The following is a 22,865-nucleotide window of genomic DNA, read 5'->3' as shown; positions in this document are numbered from 1 at the left end:
CACTGTGGCTGGTTCGTTTTGACTTGGCTGATTGTTTAAGAACTACTCGGTGATTGTTTTCTTTGCTTTTTTCGTCTCTGGAAGCTTTTACTTAACAGTGCTTCACAAGTGTCAACACACCGCAGCATCCTCTTGCCAGCTGATAAAGAAAGAAGAAAATTAATTCCATTACCTCTGCTAACAGAGCACATCTGCCAACGAATGAAAAAAACAAACCAAGATCAACACTGACAGACCTGCTCTCTATAAAGCAGACCTGTGTTCTAGGCCATTACCAGAATTTCCAAGCAGGCTGTAACCTTACAATCTTATAAGCTGTATTATCAAAATCCATTTTCCAGTGGCTAATTTGCAAAAGTTCACAGAATTACCTGCAAAGCTGAGCACTGATCCTGCAGATCCATGACTTTAGCACTCTAAAACTGCACTCTCCCCCTGAGGAGCTTTACATCTGTCCTCACATCACCAAAACAGACGGGAACATTTTTTAGTTCAACAAAGGCAGCATATAGTGCACTTGCTCCAGAGAGCAAAGGTCCCCTTTAATGGGCTCACTGCATTCTCATTTCCGTAATTAATTCCGTTAATCAAGAGGTTGAAGATTAGTCTTGCATCCTCTTTCTTCAATCTAAATCAAAGACTGATGGCTTCACTGTCTCATCAGGACAGGCACAGAAAATGCTGAGCAAGTTTCCACAAAAAGTAACAAATCTGCTTTCATCCGAGGTTTGGACTACAAAAAAGCAGCATGATTAAAGGAACGAACTGCAACTCTCCACCAAGTCTCTTGTTTCTACTATTGCCTTGTCACAAAACGGATCCATCGTCAGACTTGAGCAGTCCAGCCAACAGCACTCACGGTTTGAAGTGTGTCCTGCTCTTTAGCTGAACATCAAAGTGAGAATATCAAGTAATCTCTAATTACAAACAACCAGAAGGAGCAAGACTCCTTCTTGTTAAATATATCTAATGTTACAGTGTCTTTCCCTTTTCAGGGGAATTCATATCCCCAGATCCTTCTGTTTCTCTCCCTCTCTAAGCAAATTCCTTTGAAAGTGCTACTGTGCTTAGCTGAGGTCACTGTGTTTAACTTCTCTGAGTAGCAGAAATGCACAAAGATTGGAAAAAATGACAAACAGGTGCTCTAGAAATGCTAAAATAGATCTGGTTTTGTTCCTCAAGTGCTACTATTTTTCCTTTCCCTGTCAGGGCTATATGCAAACTACAGGTAACTTTACAGCAGTGTATGTAGACGGTTGGTAACCATAAACACAGCCACATGCATCCTGCCTGTTGTGGCCTCTTCTATCTCAGACATCATTAAGGACTCTTGAGAAGTAAAGCACTCCGAGGGATTCCACCCCTAATAACAAAGAGCAAACACCCAGGTACGGAGCACAGACATTAAAAGACAATTTACAACGTGAATCAGCACATGGCTCCTTACATTTATCACCACCTCAATTTCAACTCTGCAGCTTGTTCCTTCATGTTGCTTCACCCAAATTTCCCAATTTTATACCTCACATGAGGCAGACTCCACTGAGAAATGTAAAGGAAATGAGCTTTGCAAGATTGCCAGTAAAATATCTTTTGTTTTGGACAACGTGAGCTATAAACCAGACAATTTGTTTCTCATCTCCTTTATCCTGCTTAATACATTATTATTTTCTTAATTACACCAATACAGTCCAGGTAGAAACTCTCTTACTTCAGCTCAGAAATAAAAGAACATATGGGTGAAGCAACATGGTTGGGGAGAAATCCGCTAGGAAATAATCCTTGAGAATAGTTCAACGTTATCAAATTCTTATTGATTTCAATGTGTCAGAGGTTGCCAAACATCTAAACTCTCTTTTGATTGCCTTCTGATCTCATTACTTAATGTACTCGTCTGAAAGAGTTTTCTACAGTGCTTACTGGCCACCATCGTGGCTGCTGGGCACAGAGCAAAACCCCTTCTCTTTTTGTAAAGAGGCACGATGAAGATGGGAACTAGCACATGTGAATGGTAATACTTTTTTATTAAATAAGCTTTGGTAATAGTGTTTGAAGTAAGTTATCACAGCCTGTGGGTGAAGCAGAAAATACCTTTTAAATGTCTGTGTGATCTTGCAGCAGCCATTCTCTTTACTTCAGGACTAAAAGTGGTATTTTTTTCCTTAGTGAAGGCAAAATGTGGTGAATGTTCCACAAGCAGTTCCTTCAGGCTTTACACAACACACTTCAATGATGGCTGCATCAAAGGAGGAGACACAGTTCCATGTGTGCTTGGCCTCCTACTGGTCTGCAAACACCTCAGTGAGGTTGCTGACTACCACAGCAGAAAGCTAAGTGCCACGGTTTGTGTCCACTGTCACTAACTAACCCGGTGGAGCCAGCACCCAGGGTCACTGGCACACACTGTGTCCACACGTGCCAGACTTTTCCTGGCTCCAAGTTCAGTACTGCTGAACATACTTCTTCACGCAATAGAGAAGTTACTGTGACTTTTGTGACAGTTACTTGTTTGAATGATGATTGTTTCAGCAGGTAAGAGTTTGTACTGTTCTATCAGGAGGAAAGATAAGCAGGACATGAGTACCAAGGAGGCCAAATTTAAAATGCTGGCCCGCTGGGCTGAATAAGCAACTGTAGTGCACAGTGACAGTGTGATGCATGCATCTGGCTTTCAGTGTCTGTGTATCAGACATCTAGTTCTGCTGAGCACATTCTTAGCATTGTTAATATTCATACCTCAGTATGAACATTCCTAAGACTGTAACCACGCAGAATTTCTGCTCATTATTCCTCTAAACAGAAAGACACTCATAGACATTTATTTTGGCTCAAAAAAAAAGCCCCACCAACAATATCTGTTCATGACCTGTATCACCTATCTAGTGCTGACGAGGACAAATAAAATGGATTGATTTTTTTTTTCACATTCAATTGCTATTATTTTTTTTTCTAATCTCGAGTCCTTGGAGACAACATTAACCCAGTATTTTCATCATGGGGAGAACCATCTAGAAAGTTTCTCTAATTAATATGGGTGAGCATAGTCAATCAAACTGAAATCAAAAAGAAAAACCTGCCCAGTCTCTTAAGAATCCATTTCAGTAATCCAGCAGATTTCATAAATCTTAGTTACAAAACTAACTTCAGAAGTTTCTGTAACAGAGGCCAAAAGCACCCAAACCAGTAATCAATGTCATACTGCAAAGGTGGGTGCAGCAAATGAGGAGTGGTATTTTCACACAGCATATGAGTAGCACCCTGAGAAATACATGAAGGATGTATAAAGCAGACAAAAAGAATGAATTAGGAATAGATTTTGAAAGTGAAAAATATCCAATGTCCTCTAAAAGTAAGAAAAGCAATCTGAGTGGTGGGAGAAATTCCAGGAAAAGCATCTTTGCAGCTTGCAACTCACACATCACCAAAGGCTGCATTTGCTGGGGAATGGGGCAAAAGGGGAGCAGAATAAGCTTATTTCCTGGGAACCAAGAGCAATCCTCACAGTGCTTGCAGATACCAAGGAAAGAGGAGTGAGCAAGATCTCTCATTCATCCATTGTATCAAATAATTATACTGGCAAGAAGAGACCATCCTGCACTGCTAACAAAAGGAGATGTTTGCTATAGGCTTTTAAATAATGCCCTGTAACATGCAAGTCATGCGCAACTGCAGGCACCCTAGAGACGGCTTTAAGGGTGTATTTCGCTTCACACTGCACTCCCACTTTTTAAAGGCAAAAAAAACTGTTCTGCTTTCTGTATATCACCTAAAGTTATGTGGGACATCTGACCAGATGAAAAAGAAAAACTGACCAGATACCACAGCAAATTTTAGGAAACAGAGTTCCTGGGCTAAAATGAAAGAAAGAAAAACATTAATTCACCATAGCTAAAATTATTACCAAAAAGGAACAAACACTACAGCAGCTGTGCTACAATAGTCTAAAGATGTGTTATTCACACAGACACAGAGGGGATGAAAAATTCCTCAGACTGTCTGAATCTTGCTCAGATTAGCAATCTGGAAGTGCAACTGGGCAAGGAGGTAGATTCTTTAAATCTATCAAAGATCTGAAGAAATGTCTCATTTTGAAGTGAAAGCACTACTGGTAAAGGAAAAGGAAGCTAGACTTGGCTATTTTCAAGTAGTTCCAGGTGTTGCCTTTTGGAACAACAAGAGCAAAGTCAGAAACAAAGACGTGCTGCATGGAAAGTATCAGGAGTGGGGCAGCTGTATGTTCACAAGACAGCTCATCCTGAGTGAAATGTCATGTTTCTACCATTAACTTTCACCATTACTGCCAATGGGGACCCAGACAATATTCTCCTACGATTTCTCTCACTTTTTCCTTTCTTTCTTTCCTTATGGGTTTGGTTGGGTTGTTGTTTTCTTTGTTGTTGGTTGGTGGGTTGGGTTGGGAAGTGATATCAGAGGACCAAAACATTTCTTACTAGCAATTTTTTTCTCAAAGATTGTTCTTAGTTTGCTGTTACCTGAACAAGTCTAAATAATGCAATTCAAATGTCTATTCAATCTGAATCCTAAAACACACATCCCCCCAAACTAAAACCTATCCACTAACACTGAAAACACTGATTTTGGACACAACAAAGTAACCTTTAGCACATTCTGTTTTCTTGTGCCATACTGAGTAGTATTACCCCCCACTTTTCTTAAGCATCTTTGACTGAAACACAATTTAACCACCAGAGAGGCTAGAAGAAGGTCTTTTTCTGTCCTGTTCTTCTGGGAGAACTTACTTTGGGTGAACTTTTGCCCTTCTGCTCCCAGTGTCTGGGCTGCCTTCTGCTTTCATCACCCCCTTCCATTTGTTCTGGAGTTGCAGTACTTGTGTGCTCTCCTCTCCTTGGTTTGCTCTGCTCAGCTCCCCAGCAACTGACTCTCCCTAGTCATCAGAACACCGTTCATAAAAGCTCATTCTCTCCCAAGCTTGTTTTATAAACTGCCTTGAGGGAAGGCACTTTGGAGGGCCCTACAGCCACAGGAACACTGAAGCAAGAAATCTGACTGCAAGACAGAATTACTCTTCCCCCCACCTTTCTGCAGCAAAGCGTTGACAGATAGTTTGCTTTAAGAAAAAAAGAAAGACTCTGTGTGCACTTTTGGGTGAATAGACAGGGGTTCATCTGACTGAACATCCTTTGTAAAGCTCTAGAAACAGAATCCTGAGCCTGCTCTTAAATATGCAAGCAGCAGCATACTGAACTAACCACATCTATTCACATCAATGAGAACACAATTAGTGCTCTGCAGAGTGTGCCTGAAAACACCAAGTTTCATTTCGAGAAGCAAAACATTTAAGCTATGAAGCCTGTAAAATTCACATGAACAGAAATTAGCCACAAGTGAGTGACTATTCATGTCTGCCATGTAAACCCTTTGACAGATTTGTATCTCTGTCTTTAGATCTACATACAGTTTTAAAACACTGCTCGCAAACAAGTCACGAGAGGCAAGCAGTGATGAGGTCTGATCTCATGTGCCACAGCATTTCATTTACACACAGCATTATAAGGGTGCTAACAACACAAAGATGCTTTCTATGTGCTTCCTTTGAATGAGATTTCTTCCTGATACATCTTGAGTTGTTCTTTTGCTTCTTTACTTGACTTAACAGGAAGATGCCTGGAAGCAGTGAAGTATTTTCTCTTATTTATTCTACTGTTAGCAGCATTACTTTGACCTTATCAGATAAATTTATGTTGACATTATTCTCAAACTGCATTCTCTGGTGAGCTACTAAAATGTGCATCTTTATATTATCTGGTGTAATTTAGATGTATGAGGAATTTTTTAATCATTAATCTTGTCCTGCTTTAAAAGTATATATTAAAACTGGAAGGAATCCCTGGACACATAAATCTGTATTGCACTTTATGTATAACACCAATAAATAAATATTAATGCTTCTATTTAATTTATATTTCAAGATTAAAGCTGTGAGGCCTGGGGTTCCCAATAATTGAGGTTCACAATAATTAAGGTTACAATTGCCTAACGCTTCACATTAAACTGTTAGAGTCCGGTTTCAGGTTGAAAGTGTGAGAAGGTGCTGCTTACAGCACCACAGCACAGGAAGAATGAAACAAAGACTGCTGGTTTTGTGAATCAGTGAGAAAGGAATTACATAATAACATTTCAGTCCTGTTAGAAGAGTGCTTCTAGTGACAGCAGAGCTCTACAGAGCTGTCTGGTGATGGACATGCCCTGAGTATTTCAATAGTATTTCTGTTACACAACAAAAGAAGAAAAATATCAACGTGGTTAAAAATGCTCAATAAATTATAAAGGAGCACAAATTCCACCAGATTCAATTTGCAAAAAGCTCTTTCTTAAACCAGCGTTACCATGATTTAACTGATAATCCATTTGCCCTGACTTAATCTTGTTGCGAAATCCAATGGACACTGGGAGCAATTAACCTCACATTGGCTGGCAGGCTGCACTCAGAAATCACTCTGTTCTTGTACAAAGGAAAATATCTGCAGTATGTATCTGGTGATCTACAGTCTGCAGTTGTCTCCATCCAGCCATGCACTGCAGCGCAGTTGTGTCTCAGCACAGAAGTAATCCATGGGAGTGATCCACCTGTGGTTAGCAGATCTGTTTAAGTTCTAAAGCAAGCAACACGTGGCCCATGGAAAAGAGTCCAACTGGAAAAAACAGCCAAGGAGCTACAGGGGACTCTGGATACCCTCCCTTCTGAGAGGTCTCTCACAAGAAGCATATGTCCAAGCTTGGAAAACCTAAACTCAGAGGAAGCATTTGAAACTTGTTCCCACACCACTCTGGCAGTGCCCCCTCCTCCTGCCCATATCCGCCAGCAGCACTCAGTGCCAGCGATTATGGATGGACAATGACTCCAGATTAGGGCAACAGCACACAGAATCTTCTCATGACAGATTTTGAGCACCCTCAGAGGTGCTCGTGTATGAGACCACTTCAGGCCATACTCTCAGGAATTAGCCTGAATATTCAGCTTCGGTCTCTGGGGGCTTCTCTTTCTGCCAGAAACCTACCGCTTCCATGGTTCCTGACAGCAGGCTGCTGTGAAAAAGCAGCACTAGCTCAGAAACTGCCACCTTGGCTTAATCCCACTCACATGTACCACCTTAGGAGGAATCTGAATCCTGAAATTCAGCCTTCTAAGGCTTGTCTGGTTTTTTAGCTTGCAATAACACCATCTCCCTTTGGTGATAATTTTAGGAAGCCATGGGGAGTCCCCACTCCAGAGACAATTCTCTTGCGAGTATCACTGTTTGACTTACTCATTTTTTGGTTTTTTTTGTCATCTAAGTGTGTGCCAGCTGGGTGTAGCTGACATTGTTGCCTGTTCAGAAGATGGGAGCCAGAGCTGAGGGACTGAAAGTGACCCTTGTGATGGATGTTTTCCTTTGCAAAGAAAACCACCGAGGGAAGGAAACCTGCTCTGCCGTGTCTCGATATAGGTTTTGTTCCCTTGCTCTCTAGGTACTACTGGAGGAAAAGAAGGTGAGATTAAGGAGACAATAAAATTTCCTTCTCACTTTGAAGGCTGAGGGAATAGGTTTCTGTTGGAAGGAGGCAATAGAGAGGCTGTGGAAAAAAGAAAAGAATCCAGCCACAAGGCAGCGCTTGCAGCTCCCTCAGCTGCCATGGCATTGACTCGCCCATCTGTTATCAGACGACACTTTCACTACAGCTCCAAATTGTTCAGGGAGGAGATTATTCACATGTCAGCTGGGACTTGGTTTCAGTGTAGCCTGCTCAGCCGTCCTGGCAAAACATTTGTCATGAAACATTTGGGAGAGGAGTTTCTACAGTCTGTCAGCTATGACAAAGGAATGGGGAAGGGACACCTTTCTTAACACATTACTGCTGAGAGGCTTTCCTTTTGTCGTTTCACTTGATGTGGTTTTGCTGATAAAAAAGCTGTGGCAAAATGAAAGTTATTTTCCTTTTACACAACTTTTACAAGTCCTGTGTAAATTCTTCAGGACCATGTCCTGAGCACGACACTGAGGAAGGAGTTCAAAGAGCTCTGCTATAGAACTGGGGCCATCCTGCATCCGCGGAAAGACTGCACCTGCCCCTGCCACCACTGCTGGGCTATGCAGCACCAGATTTGACTCGGAGGTCTCTGTACTGCTAACTGAAGATGACAAACGATGCTCACTAAAGACTCATGTATTATGTTTTCTTTTACATGCATTAATCTTCCTAGTGTCCATCACTGATTTATGTATACAAGATGATGAAATTAATCAGCTGCTGCTTATTATGCCCATAAGTAATAACTGGGGGAAGAAAAGTCATTTAAATTTTAATGTAGAATCATGCAGAAAATATTTTAACAAGATAGCATCAAGCTAAAGTAAGTGGAATCTCAAGACATTCAAGAAGAAAGTCCTTCTTGAAATCAAAACCTCCCAGTTGGTCTGCGGAATGAATGAATGCCCACAGTATTCCCCCAGTTGCTTTTCTGCCTCCCAGTTAATATTTTGGTCTTGTTGCTGGGCAAGTTGCCAGTGCATATTGTCCACACTACACGATTGTGCTGCCCTGCTGTGAAAGTGACCTAAAATGACATTGAATAATACTTTTACCAATAGCAGGAGATGTCAGAATAGCCTGCAGTCACCAGTAGAAACAGCTTTAGGAACACAGATGAATGTAGGACAGAGCAAATTCGTGAGACATTGGACAATATTTGACTTCTACTGCAAATCAACACTGTTTCTTCACAAATACATATTTTTCTATTACACACATATTAAACCTTCTGTATTTTTTCTCTCCAAACAAAAATAAGACATGGTGACAAAGAATTCTTTAGTAGTAGCATCGGGACTCAAATATATTGTGTATGTCAGCTCAAACCTGTGACTCGGGCTGTTTTCAGCTGGCATTTCCCCCACAGGAAGCAGCTGTACTTGGGAAGGCTCTAAGCTGAGCCATTTCAAACAGCATTACTTTCCACCGTGCTCCGCCTAGGCTGAAAAGCAAGACACCAGACTGTACAGTTAAATTCTAAGTGTGCTTGAACCATCGTGACAATGCTGAACCACTTCCACCCCTTCCCCAGCGTTGGAATCCTGGCACACTTCTTTTTTCAATCTCTCCATCACTCTGGTTTGTCTCCACGTTTCCATCATACTGTCCAGTACTTCTCCATGACCGTACAGCTGAAGCCCAGGGATGTGCTTTGCCCTCTGGAGTTTACTGCCTGTTCTTGGAGACCTTTGGGTACTAGTGGGACAGGTTTATCACTGTTGTAGGGGCAGAGAGGAAAAAAGCAAATGATGCAAGACGTCATACTGTATAAACATACACAGATCAGGCATGGGACCGGCAGCATTCAGAATGTCAACACCAAATGCTACACATGTCTACAGGAACATCTTCTTGAGATGCTCCAGCTGAACACTGTGGCCCAACAACTCCTGTGCATCTTCCTAAGGCAATAGGAATCCACAGAACAAACTTGCAATCCCACAGAAGTAAATGGCTTTTGATATTGAATCTTTCAAGGGCTGAGGCATTACTGCTAGGAGGCCATTCCCCGGCAGTAACAGAAGATGGTAATGTCTGTGATAACGCCAGAGGGCCAGGCACACAGCACTCGCTGCCACAGCAGCCAGCAGTAATGCACGATGCTGCTCAACTCATTTTCGAGGCTTACTCACTTCACGACAGCCCTCGATAAACTGCAGATGCAGTTTAACAGCTGAGCTGAGCAATCAATCATTCAGAAACGAGATTCAGAGCACTCCTCGAGAACGCACAGAAGGCAATTAGATGCCACCGTTTGTGAAATAATATTGGTGGGAATTCTTCTCCCTCATCTGATTTATCTCTGTCAATCTGAAGTTTAGAATCTATGTCGTGATTAACTCGTTTGTCCTGAGATGCCACATAAACATAGCACTGGCATTATTAAATGCTTCTGGAAGTAATTCTGAACCTCACAGTGGCTAAGGAAATTGATTAAAGAGAGGCAGCGAGCACTGCTAATTTGCAACTGGCTACTTTTAATGACAGACTGATAAAGCGAAATGCCAGGCTGGAGAATTAGATTCAGTTTGTGTAATATGTTAACTTGTACAAAACACATTTGCATAAACATTTGTAGGATAAAATGAGTCCTTGGGCAGTTCAGAATATTCAGGCTGGCTGGTTTGGAAGAGAGGTTAGACAAAAATATAGTGACTGCATTACTAAATTACAGTGTCACAAAGTCATAATCTGTTTAACTCGTTTGTTAGGCTTTTCAGAGTAAGTTCTTGGCTCGTACTCTGCTTCCATACCAGCTATGAAACTCCTCAGAGTGAGTTCAAAGAACCAATAGCAATGACCTTCCAGGGCAAGAGTTGTGGAAATCTGGACATGTGCAGTTCAAACAAGTATGAAGTAAGGAGGCTTGTGGCAGTTTCCAAAGGCCGCATCTGAAAGATGGAAAAATCCAAGGTGGAAGAATGCTTTAAGAGAAACAAAAGTGTTTCAGGAAAACCAGGACAATAATAACCAAAAAACTTCCATAGACCAGGTTTGACTGAATAGCAGGTCATCTTCTTTCCCCTGAAGAGAGAGAGAAAAGATTTGAAGCAATCAAAAGATACACATCTGCACTGACTGCAGTCCAGAAAGCAGGGTAAAACTGAATGCCCATGGCCTTACAAACACGTTTGGCAGACTTCTAAAAGGAAGCTTAAGGGAGACAGAAAAAAATCTCATTCTTTTAGAGAGTTTTATATCCTTGTGCCACCTAAACTGTCCTAAAAATTCCAACTTTCCAGTAAAGAAAAGCTTGTGCCAGATACCTGAGCATGTCACTTCATCTGAGGAGCTCCTTACCCTGTGACAAGAAATAATGACTCTCCTGAACATTTACATTTGATAATTGGCTGTAAACCCAAGTTTGATTTCACATGAACAGGTATCCCCTTAATCTAAAACGTCTCAGTCAAGATTGAAATGTCTGCTCTGTTTTGTTTCATACCTAAGTATTCTGTCACTGCTGAGGACTGTTTGAGGAGCACTATTGTTTTAACTGTTTGCTGAGACAAGAAAAAGAATTCTGTGTCAAGTAGTTTTCAAAGGACAGTCTGGATAACATACTGCGTGCATTATACTGCATTGGGCTTGCATTGTATTTGTAATGATGTCATTGTTACAAGAGAAAACAATTTTGAACACATATTTTACAGTCAAATAGACTCCTACTGTGTCGTAAGGCACAGGCATCTCCTGACCACCTATGCTGTTTAAAGTCGAGTTAAACCAGACATTTTTCATTTGCATTCTGACTATGACTGGTTGCAGTTTTTAAAGACTTAGCAGACCATTCTCCAGAACCCATCAGCTCTAGTGCCACTGAACTCTGGGCTAAATTCAAGACCACAGTGTTTAATGTACTCCTAACAAAAGTCAGCATAAGCCAATATTCAAATTCAGTGCAACACTTCATTATCTATCCAGGTACTATTAGAGTAAATATACACCAACAGTCACAGGGAAAACCCCACACCTCTGTGACTCCATGAAACAGAGAAAATTAGTGGCTCTTTCCAAAGCATCACTAAAGTACTTTGCAATTTTTCTCCTCCTGCCTAAATATGGTGCTCATGCCTGTTATTCACATATACAATTCCTTCAGAATGGAAAAAAACCACAAGAACTGCTTGCCTGCAATAATACAGTAAGCAAGAAAACAGATACTGAACACTGAGACTCTATTTGCTGTGAATGGCAATAGTCACTGCAGGGGTACATCCCTTAGGATAATTCCTCTTGCTCTCTCAGTGCAAGACCTCACTTCTTTTTTGTCCCTGCAGCCATTTGTGATTTCCTCGTGGATTTGCAAACTGCTTATTTTGCACTGTGACTGTCATGGCTAAGATCACAGGGGCCATCCGTAGCTCCTTCTCAAAAGCACCCAGAACTGTTGTCATCATCAGGGGAGGGCAGCACGTCACATACTTCTATAGAGGTAAGGTACACCACGCAAGTCGTGACTGGGACAGAGGCTTTGTGGCCAGGGCTGAGAGCCTTGAACCCAAAGCAGCTCCATGGTCGGCACAGCCAAAGGCAACACTGACTCACTCTGTCTCCATTCGGGTCCCTTACTTTGACACGTGTCACAAACCCCAGACCATCTGTATGAAAGAACATTTCAGCAGCCTGTATGGGGTAGCTGAAGGACAAAGCAGAGGGCTTCACTGGTTTGGAATGACCACACTACAGACAGGGAAAGAGAGTTCCACCTCTAGATGTCATTTCAAGAATGCTACCAGTGTCACGTATGTGGACAGAGGCTGTTCCAACAAAGACAGCGAAGCTGGAAATATCAGTCACACTTTTCAATGCAACTGGAGTGTGAAACACATTTCTTCTTAAGAAAATCTAACTTTGTAGGAGGGTAAACAACAGCATGAAGGAAAAAGAAAAAGCTGGACTCAAAAAAAGGAAGGAGTACTGCTCAGGGTAAGCTCCAAACTGAGTGGGGCAAAATTCATTAAAAACTCTTTACCAGGGGAGAAAGAGCAACATTTGCCAGGCACACGCTTGGAGAAAACTGGAGAGCCCTCCAGAGAGCCTGCACACAGCAAGGAAGCAGAGCAAAAGTCATGCATTCATTTGCAGCAAACACAGCATTGCATAAGATTACACTTCTCCCTCATTGGCTCTGTTTTGTCTTTTTATTGTCACTGCATGACAGGGAAATCCTTTCCCCTCTAAATGAGAGAGGGAAGAACCCCTCTGCTTTGGAGAATAAGTCTCCCACCGTATCTACAGACCAGTCTCTCTCTGACTGCTTCAAGCAGCACTGCGCAGCACAGAGCTGGCATCGGGTTTTGACAACAGTCTTGCTGATGTTTCTAGCAGAAACACTCCCAAGACACTCCCAGTCTGATCTCCCTTGTGGGTCTAAGTATCCTCACACAGTGTATTGGCTGAAACTGATCACTTCCTAATACTAAAGCATCTTTCTCCTTACCATTTCTCAGCACAGGCATTCCTCTCAGGGCATTCCTAAGTATCTTCTTAATACATTTTCTGCTTCAGATTGGAGACCTTGGCTGTGTGAGAACTTCATTCTGAAAATTTTACCTCTAATCTACTCCATCAATGTACTCAGCACTGGTCAGGCCACACCTTGAGTACTGTGTCCAGTTCTGGGCCCCTTAGTTTAAGAAAGATGTTGAGGTGCTGGAAGGTGTCCAGAGAAGGGCATCAAGGCTGGGGAGAGGCCTGGGGCACAGCCCTGTGAGGAGAGGCTGAGGGAGCTGGGGGTGTGCAGCCTGCAGCAGAGGAGGCTCAGGGCAGAGCTCATTGCTGTCTGCAGCTCCCTGAAGGGAGGCTGTAGCCAGGTGGGGTTGGCTTCTGCTGCCAGGGACCCAGGGACAGAAAAAGGGGACACAGTCTCAAGCTGTGCCAGGGGAGGTCTAGACTGGATGTTGGGAGGAAGTTCTTGCCAGAGAGAGTGATTGGCATTGGAATGGGCTGCCTCCACCCCTGGAGGCATTTAACAGGAGGCTGGATGAGGCACTTAGTGCCAGGGTTTGGTTAATTAGAAGAGTGAGGTGATAGGTTGGACTTGATCCTGGACATCTTTCCAACCTGGTTAATACTGTGATTCTGTGAACAAACATCTTCATGCATTCTGAGTCACAGGGCATGGAAATACGACAACAATTGCCTTTTGTTTAGTTGACAGAAGTAGGACACCTGAGGAAATACCCACTCATCAGCATTTCTTTAGAGGAAGAGCCCCTCTGAATACAGATTCCCCTAACGCAGACAACACTACCGGGGCAGCAGCAGCAGCAGGCAGGATGCGAAGCGCTGAAGCTTGCGTACACACGTGAGATTTGCAGCCCTTGTCAAACAGTTTGCTTCTGGCTATCTTCAGCCTTGTAACATTTCCACATTAATTTTGGGCAGCCTGAGTTATCCCACTTTTAAACCAGAAATCCTTGGGGCATTTTAAACATGCTTGAAAATAAATAATTGATGCATTGGACACTACTAATTAGCAAATCTCAGAAACAGCGACTGTTACAGACCCTGCAAAGTTTTCCAAACTTGTCAAGCCGTTAATAATAAATAGGGTGGAAATGGCCAATTAACATACTTCAATAGCAACTTCCATAAACTGTGGAAAATGCTCCTTTTCCTGTTCCTTTGATACTACTTAAAACCACACCAACTCAGTTATTTCAGCCCCAATACAGAGGTAAGAGTTCACACTGGAAGGGGACCTCTGGAACCACACACGGCTCCTAATTGTGACATTGCTTTCAGACACTGGAAATACATCTACTGGCACTTTTTGTGTGCCAGTCATTGGGTAAAAGGAACATCTGAAGGTGAAGACTTATGACCATATTTAGTAACATCTACAATTTTGAAAACCACAGATCTGTAGAACCATAGAATTGTTTAGGCTAGACCAAGTCCAAACATTAGCTTAACATTACCAAGTCCACTGCTAAACCGTATCCCTGTTCCTCAGCACCTTCTGCACATCTGTGAAATACCTCCAGGGATCAGGACGTAAACACTGCCATTGGCAGCCTGTTTTGGTAGGTGACAACCCCTTTAGTAAGGTATTTTCCAGTGTCCAACCTAAATCTGTCCCTGCTGCAACCTGAGGCCATTTCCTCTTGCTCTATCGTTTGTTGCTAGGGAGAAGAGACGAGCCCCCCCCACACCTCTGAGGGAGCTGCAGAGAGTAAGGTGGTCTGTCCTGAGTCTGCTTTTCTCCAGATTAAACAACTCCAATTCCCCCAGCCTCACAGGACTTGTGCAGTTTCCAGCTCTCTGCCCCCTTGCATGGGGTTGCTGTGACCCAAGTGCAGAACCTGGCACTTGGCCTTGTTGACCTGCATCCCACTGGCCTTGGCCTCTCCAGGTCCATCTGCAATCATACAGCTGATATTTATAGTTACACAGTTTACAGTAAAACAGTTTATATCACAGCAAAGTATGATTTCCCTAAGGTATTACAGCAAAATGAATTAATTTTCTTTTCTCATCTCTTTCTAACACAGACTCTTTCACTGCAGTATGGAAACAACAAAATGCATCCCCACACTGAGGACTGGGAGTAGTCAGCATGGATTTGCAAAGGGGAAAGCAGTGAATCCAGTCACCCTCCCCTATGAGAAGACAGGCTCGGTGGGCAATGGGAGAGCAGGGATGATGTGTACCTTCTCTTCAGCAAGGTTTCCAATGCTGTCTCCCACAATATCCTCCTAGATAAAGTGGCAAGGAATGAACCAAAGATGAAGAGAGTGAAGCAGACTGAAAACTGCGAGGCAGCACACATTCCAGCTGGATGTCCTACTGGTACATTAATGGAGAGTAACCCACAGAAGTGTGATGTCAACAGGATCAGGGAGAGAGGAAGATGAAGATTCAGGCAGTGGTACTATTTCTTTCCTTTCTCCCCAAAATTAAAAGATCTAGTAAAAGAGAAAATTATGCCACATTGACTGCTGCAGCATTGGTGGGTTACCAGAATGAGCAAGGCAGGTCTGACACAGCTCATCCACCATACTCATATGGCACAAACCATCTATTTGGCAGTGCCCAAAAACTGCAGTACACAGCTGGGATACTGCTGCTGCACCACCAGTTCATTTATTCAGGAACTGCAGAAGCAAAGAAGCCTGTGGAATGTATATAAATTTTCAGCTCAAAAGTTGCTGCCATCGAGGGACGGCCTTAACTTATGCACTACTTTAAAAAGCTGTGTGCTTGCACTGCATCTGATGGGCACACTCCTTAGCTGCCTCCTTTTGAGTGAAGTCATCTTCTGTTGTTTGAGGCTCACACTCAAGTGGTGCATGCACCAGAAACAAATCTGGTGTAGGAGTTCTGAAAGAGGTATGTTCAATTTTTTTGGCTTTTTTTTTGTTGTTGTTTTCTCTCTTTTTTCAAATAGCAAGATTCCAGTATCTTTTTTAGCTCTATCCTTTTACTTGTACATGGTCATGCAACAAAAATAATCTTGCAGAGCAGAGGAACCCACTAAAGGACACATACCTACTGTTAATAGGCAATGACCAGAGAAGAAAATTCTGTCCTGGGAGGTAACACAGCAGAAAGCATCTATGTTCCCTTTACTCCGCTGACAACACTTGAAGGGTGTAAAAACCTGGACTGGTTTATGCAAGAACGAAATCATCTCTACTTGAGATGCATCTGTACTGAACAAAGAAGGCAAATCATGGTCCGTACCTGAGCCAGCTGATTCTCTGGGCAATCTGAAGCCTGCTGCTGTCATGAGGTACAGCTGTCATGCTGCCTAAAGCCACATTTCTTTGAGACAGAGGATGTCATGGACCACCTAGGGGGAATCACCTGGGTGAAATGATGGACTACACATGGTTGGCAAGATGTCTAGCCCAGCAGTCCACAAAGGCTTGGGACCTCCGTACACCCAGCCCTTTCTAAGGAGACTCATCAAGGTTCAGTAGCACATGTCTGACAAAGATACTCAGATCTTCATGACAACATCAATGGTTGGGGTTCATGAACAAACAGTCCCGTGTAACAACAAAAGCTCAGCTGGGTTGTTTTCCAGTTGGCTTATCCTGTGAAGGCAGAAGTGTATCTATAGGTTGTGTACAGATTTTATGTATCAGATTTTAGATTAAACACAGGCCAATTAATAAACGTGATCGATAACCAAGAATTACAAGGAAAGATGTTTCTACCAATGACCTAGAGAAATTAAAAGCCTATGACCTGTTAAAGGACCATATATTCCCAATCAAGGCATACTCTCAGATTTTGTATAGCCATGAAGACTTCAAACATATAAAACATTCATATTTCACTATGATAAAACTAAAAATTATTCCAAAAAGTAATGGCAGCTTCAGAAAAACCTAAAGGTAAAGTACATGACTGCAGACTCACAATGAGAAAGTAGCACTAGTGAAGGAGAAAGAGAGAAAAATATTCACTTTGCTGTTTCTTTGTAAAATTTAGAACAATGAATTACTTTAACACCGAAGATTTTATACCCAAACCTTACCATTTTTCTAATTCTTCACTTTAGATTTGACAATGCATTAATTATTAAAGCAGGCTGCTCAGCTGGTTCTTCAAAGTAAGGAAATAAAAACAAACTGCTGAGAAACACGGTTAGCATTTCCTTCTTTTCCATCCTGGTAGAATGTCTTTTGCTGTAGCTCTCAAAGCACTACCACAATGCTGTCTGTTTGCCTCTCTCCACCTTGCAAAAACACCAACTCAAGTCGGGGGAGAGAGATGATGAAAACCTCTGGTGTAGCTGACATCTCCCAAGCACCCGGTGACAGAACAAGGGGACACAGTCTCAAACTGCGCCAGGGTAAGTTTAGGCTGGCCAATAAGTCCCTTCCAACCTGGTGTTCTACGATGAATCTATGATAGGAAGAAGTTCTTCACAGCAAGAGCAGCAGCCCATTGGAACAGGCTGCCCAGGGAGGTGGTGGCGTCACCATCCCTGGAAGTGTTTAAGAGGAGGCTGGATGAGGCAGTTGGTGCCATGGTTTAGTTAATTAGAAGGTGTTAGGTGATAGGTTGGACTTGATGATCTCAGAGGTCTTTTCCAACCTGGTTAATCCTGTGATTCTGTGCTCTGATCTGAATTCTGATTACCACCTGCTGTATCATTTGACTAGAAACAAGACCTAAAAACCTCTCTAGAGAATATAGAACTGTGATTTAGCTAACTGACGTCTGGATGCTCCACATAAATAGAGCTGAGAGAACATCTCCCAGGCAGTTACAAGCCTGACTGATAAAGTATGCCATTTGTGCATTAAGGCTTCATTACACCTATACTGACAACTCAAACACTTTCTCCCTAAAATTCAAACCAGCTCCTACACAAACTCTTTTCACCTTTCACAGTGGACCAACTTGGGAAGGGAGGTCTTTGTCTCCTCTATAAAACCACCCAGCACACACACATGCCACTACGCAGGTACAGATAACTGAGGAGACAGGAATGATCTGCACAAATCCAGCCCAACCTATACAACTTGTACAGCTCATCTTCCAGTCCAGTCCATATTTCATAGTGAAAAGCACAATACATCAAAACAGGCACCTACAAATATTTAGTTCATTGACAGGTAGGTCAGTAGAGTAGCAAAAGCAGGAAACTCACAGCCCTAATGAAGTGTAAATCACCTCAATCATCTGTTTAAAGTTTAAAACTTCATTGTCTTCTGTGAAAGTTACTTGTCACAGTCATCCTCACGTTGTAGGACAGACTCCCTGCATCTGACAACCAACTTGTACAAGGCAGTTTTAACGCCACCATGCCTTAGGAGGTTAAAAGAGGAGACAAAACCAAAGAATACTGAGGATAAAAGTTAGCTAATGAAAAACTTGAGTATATTTCTACCTAACACCTGTAAAACGACAACGTGATGCACTGCTAAACTGTAAAGAGAAAAAAACCTCATGATAAAAGCACTTGGAGCTAGAATTCGTGTGATACAGCTGAGCTTTTTTTGTATGAACCAATTCAAAGAGCTTTAGCACAAATAGTTTCATTTTCTAATTGAAATATATAGGATAAATAAAATACATGACATTTACTCCAAATGCTCTAACAACTGCAGAACCCACTCCCCATCGAGCTGTTACCTCAGTTTTATAAAATTAGGAGATACATTCAGCAGCCTTAATATGATAATGCATTAATATAGCAGCGCATTGTGTCTTGATACTTCTACAGGACAGCTTTTTAAATGCAAAACAAAATTAAGTTGCAACATAACCCAATTCAATCTAATTTGCTAACTCCCATTTAGTTGAGTTTGCAAACTCTTTTTTGCCACCATCAGCTGCTTTGGTTGCCAGTTAGCAACAACATGACTGCTGCTGCAGGGAAAGGTGAAGCCACGGCCACCACTACTGCACCAGGACTCCTCGCTGCCCTCTCCAAACACGTGCTTTCAGCAAAGGGCTGCTAGACTCAGGGCCTAACTGCTGGCTGTAAGGAAACCCAATAAGCAGGACACATATCGAACACTGCAATCCTCTAATTTACTCAAAAGCTTCCAAGATTTCTGCCTTCACAGATGTCTGACCTTAATAGAATCGGCTCACTTGATAGAACTGGTTGGAAAGGTGTTAAAGCATAAACATGTTGCATGCATAGGCAATAATAGTTGGGAGTAGCTGAGAATTTTCTACTCAGTTTGGGGAGACTATGCAGGGGTGCACAGAAAGTGCAGATTTTCCTAACAGTGCAGAACACACCACCTTGAAGCAGATGTTCTCAGGTCTGTTTAAAATGACAATGGGTCAGTTTACTCTGCTTTCTTCAGTTGGAAAGCTGCTTGAGAATTTTTTGTCTTTAAGCCGCAGCTTCTCATGTTTATGGCAGATAACCAAAACTGACTGTGTTAAAAACCTTCACGTTTGTCTCAGAAGTTTCAAAAATGCCACTTCTTTGCTTCGATATTCCAGGATAGTTACAAAAACATCAACATCAGCAGAGCCAAGGTGGTAATACTGAAAGCATTTCATGTAGCTGCCCCTCAGTCAGCAGAAACCCCAAGCACTCCATCGGCTGTGACACCGGAGCAAGGACTTGCTGAGCCTTGCGGTGAAACGAGCGGGAGTACCGCTCTGGCAGAATTACCGAAGGAAGAAACTACAACTCAGTAGTTAACCCGCATCACTTCTAGATTCAGTTCAGAAGGGACCATACCAGGGCCTCCAGGACTGGCACATGGGAATGTGACCAGACTGCCAGGGCCAGGAGGCAGCAGGACTGCCGCTGGCAGCAGCTTTCAGCATTTGTCAGAGTACACCTCCTGGTGGACCCCATGAGACACTTGAGAAGATTCAAGTGCTTGCTTATGTCAAATGGGGCAGTCCTGCTGTTCCCAGCTTCTCTTGCACTGGCCATGTGCTCATCTGACCTCTCAGGAAAGCGGTTCAGCTTTTTGCCAGCACAATAACAATTACCGAGTTAAAAAAAGAGACCAAGAAAAAGTGACAAGTATTGGAGCTGGCACAGGAGGGGCAGGAGGAGTGCCTGGACTACAGGATGAGAGAGAGGAAGCCCAGTAGGAAGCAGCAAGCTGTTAGCTGAACTCCAAGGTGCCATGAAACTTCACGCTTCGAGACCTAGGTTAAAATGGGTGTTTGAACAATTCATTATTTCAGGCACATGAGTGCTTCTCGGGAAATGAAACAGAAGAGAGAACTTCATTTAAATACAGGCTGGGAACAACTGTCAAGAGGAACAAGGTCAGCATCAATTCCCTTGCTCACGTCCCTTAATGCTGAACAGTATAAACTGCTTTTATCTTTTAACAGATGAACTGACTAATAGGACCAGTTAAAGTTGTGAGCCTCTGTGGGATGAAGGGAAACAGAACATGTTCGGAAAATTACAGGGTGGTAAGAAGGGAAGAAACGAGTACGTCATCCCCCCCAACTCTGCAGAAGGCAGAACTTTCGGCAGCCAAATTCTGAATTGTGGCTCCCAGCCTCATTCCAGCTCTGCCAGATGTGCAGACATCTCATCTGCACTGAAGTGCACTGCCTCTTTTCCAACAAGACCTGGGGTCTGATGAAAGATAAAAAGATCTTCAGCCACGACAATACAGCACTGCCATGCTCAAAGCACCACTCAGAAAAGAAAACAAGTAAAAAGAGAGAGCTCCTGGCTGCGCTGCTCAGAGACAACTCCACCACTGCCTTTTTCTCTCACTTGTCACAGCATAACCCCAAATACCTTGTCTTCATCCTGTTTCTTGTCACGACCAATGCTGAGAGCTCAGAACTTTTTACAGAAGAGATTTACTGGGAAACTGGCTACAAGTCCATTTAGAAGAACTGTAAAATGAAGGCTTAGCACTCAGTGGCCAAAACTGACAGGCAGGGGCTGAAATGAACCAACCCCAGGGGCTTGGGTGTAATACCTAGTGTCCTTGAACATATTGCTGCCCCACTTCTAAAACCTTTTAACAAGAAGAACTCCTAGAATGTTGTGAGAGTAAAGAAGGGACTGAAAGAAGAACTGACCTCCTCATTCTGGTTTTGATTTCTCAGTGATCTTAGCAAATGTCTAACTCATTCTTCACTTTCTGCCTCATAAAATGGAGAAAAAATATATATCTGACACTTTTAATATGAAAAGCACTTCAGAGAAGCTTTTTGACACAAGATGAAAGACTGTACCTTGCCATACGGAAGAGCTGCAGCACCTGATGTGCTCATTACACACTGTCAGAGAGCAACAACTCTGAGCATATTTTTCTCTTGTTATTTCTCACTCTTTGACCATGTTCAGTAATTACAGATGGAATTCTATAGATTACCTTAGTGACTTAGGAAAGTAATTCTCTCAGCAATCCAGGCAAGCCTGTTTCTCAGTTGTTCAGAACGTTCTGCAGAGGCCCACGGGTGTTTGGCAAGGATTTTTGTAAGGCAGCCTTCTTGGTCTGCAGTTTCAAAAGTGGGAATCATCCTTACTTAAAACCTCTGCAATTTCTTCAGGTTACAAGTGAAAAATAAACCCCAATCCATATGAATTATTCCTCTCTGGTGTCACTAAACACTGAACATAAGCATACAAAAGCAGCATTCACTTCACAAACAGTTGATTGTGTCTTCTAGGCTTGTGGGTCTGGGTCACCACTCAGAGCCAGTTTTGCTGCTTCTCTGCCTTTGTCCCTGTTGTGAGGGCTGCACGGAGGCAGACAGATGAGATGACCACATTGTGAGCACCACACGATCATTTCTGCTGCACACGTCAGCCCCGCTCCCCTGGCTGTGCTTACATCTATTGTACTGTCTCTAGCAAATCAGAGTCATTTCTGGCACACTTCAGACTCACTCTCCTTCGGCAGAAATTGGCCTGCCTATTTTAGGAGCAATCAGAAAGCACCAACCACACGTTTATTTGACTCCCTGCCCTGCCCCTCGGAACAGTCATTACCATGCAGAGTAATGACACAGTGCAACGAGGGAAGTGCTGTTCTCAAGCGCAGGGACTGCTTTTGGGCAGCGTTTCAGCAAGCCAAACCATGCTGTTCAGCCAGTGAACTGACTTCACTCCTAAAAACACTTCTTTGTATGTGGGTGAAAAGTATGCCCAGACACACTAAATGAGGAGGGCTGTGTGTAACTTGTGCGTGGCAGCTGCCCAGACTGCCAGCTCACTATCCACATGCTTCTTCCACGCGGCCAAATCACACTATCACAGTATCACAGTATCATCAGGGTTGGAAGAGACCTCACAGATCATCAAGTCCAACCCTTTACCACAGAGCTCAAGGCTAGACCATGGCACCAAGTGCCACGTCCAACCTTGCCTTGAACAGCCCCAGGGACGGCGACTCCACCACCTCCCCGGGCAGCCCATTCCAGTGTCCAATGACTCTCTCAGGGAAGAACTTTCTCCTCACCTCCAGCCTAAATCTCCCCTGGTGCAGCCTGAGGCTGTGTCCTCTTGTTCTGGTGCTGGCCACCTGAGAGAAGAGAGCAACCTCCTCCTGGCCACAACCACCCCTCAGGTAGTTGTAGACAGCAATAAGGTCACCCCTGAGCCTCCTCTTCTCCAGGCTAACCAATCCCAGCTCCCTCAGCCTCTCCTCGTAGGGCTGTGCTCAAGGCCTCTCCCCAGCCTCGTTGCCCTTCTCTGGACACACTCAAGCATCTCAATGTCCCTTCTAAACTGGGGGGCCCAGAACTGAACACAGTCCTCAAGGTGTGGTCTGACCAGTGCAGAGTACAGGGGCAGAATGACCTCCCTGCTCCTGCTGACCACACCATTCCTGATGCAGCCCAGGATGCCACTGGCTCTCTTGGCCACCTGGGCACACTGCTGGCTCATG

The sequence above is a fragment of the Pogoniulus pusillus genome, chromosome 19 (assembly GCF_015220805.1).
Source record: "Pogoniulus pusillus isolate bPogPus1 chromosome 19, bPogPus1.pri, whole genome shotgun sequence".
Lineage (NCBI taxonomy): Eukaryota > Metazoa > Chordata > Aves > Piciformes > Lybiidae > Pogoniulus > Pogoniulus pusillus.
The sequence above is the reverse complement of the archived record's forward strand: the minus strand, read 5'-3'. Positions refer to the sequence as shown.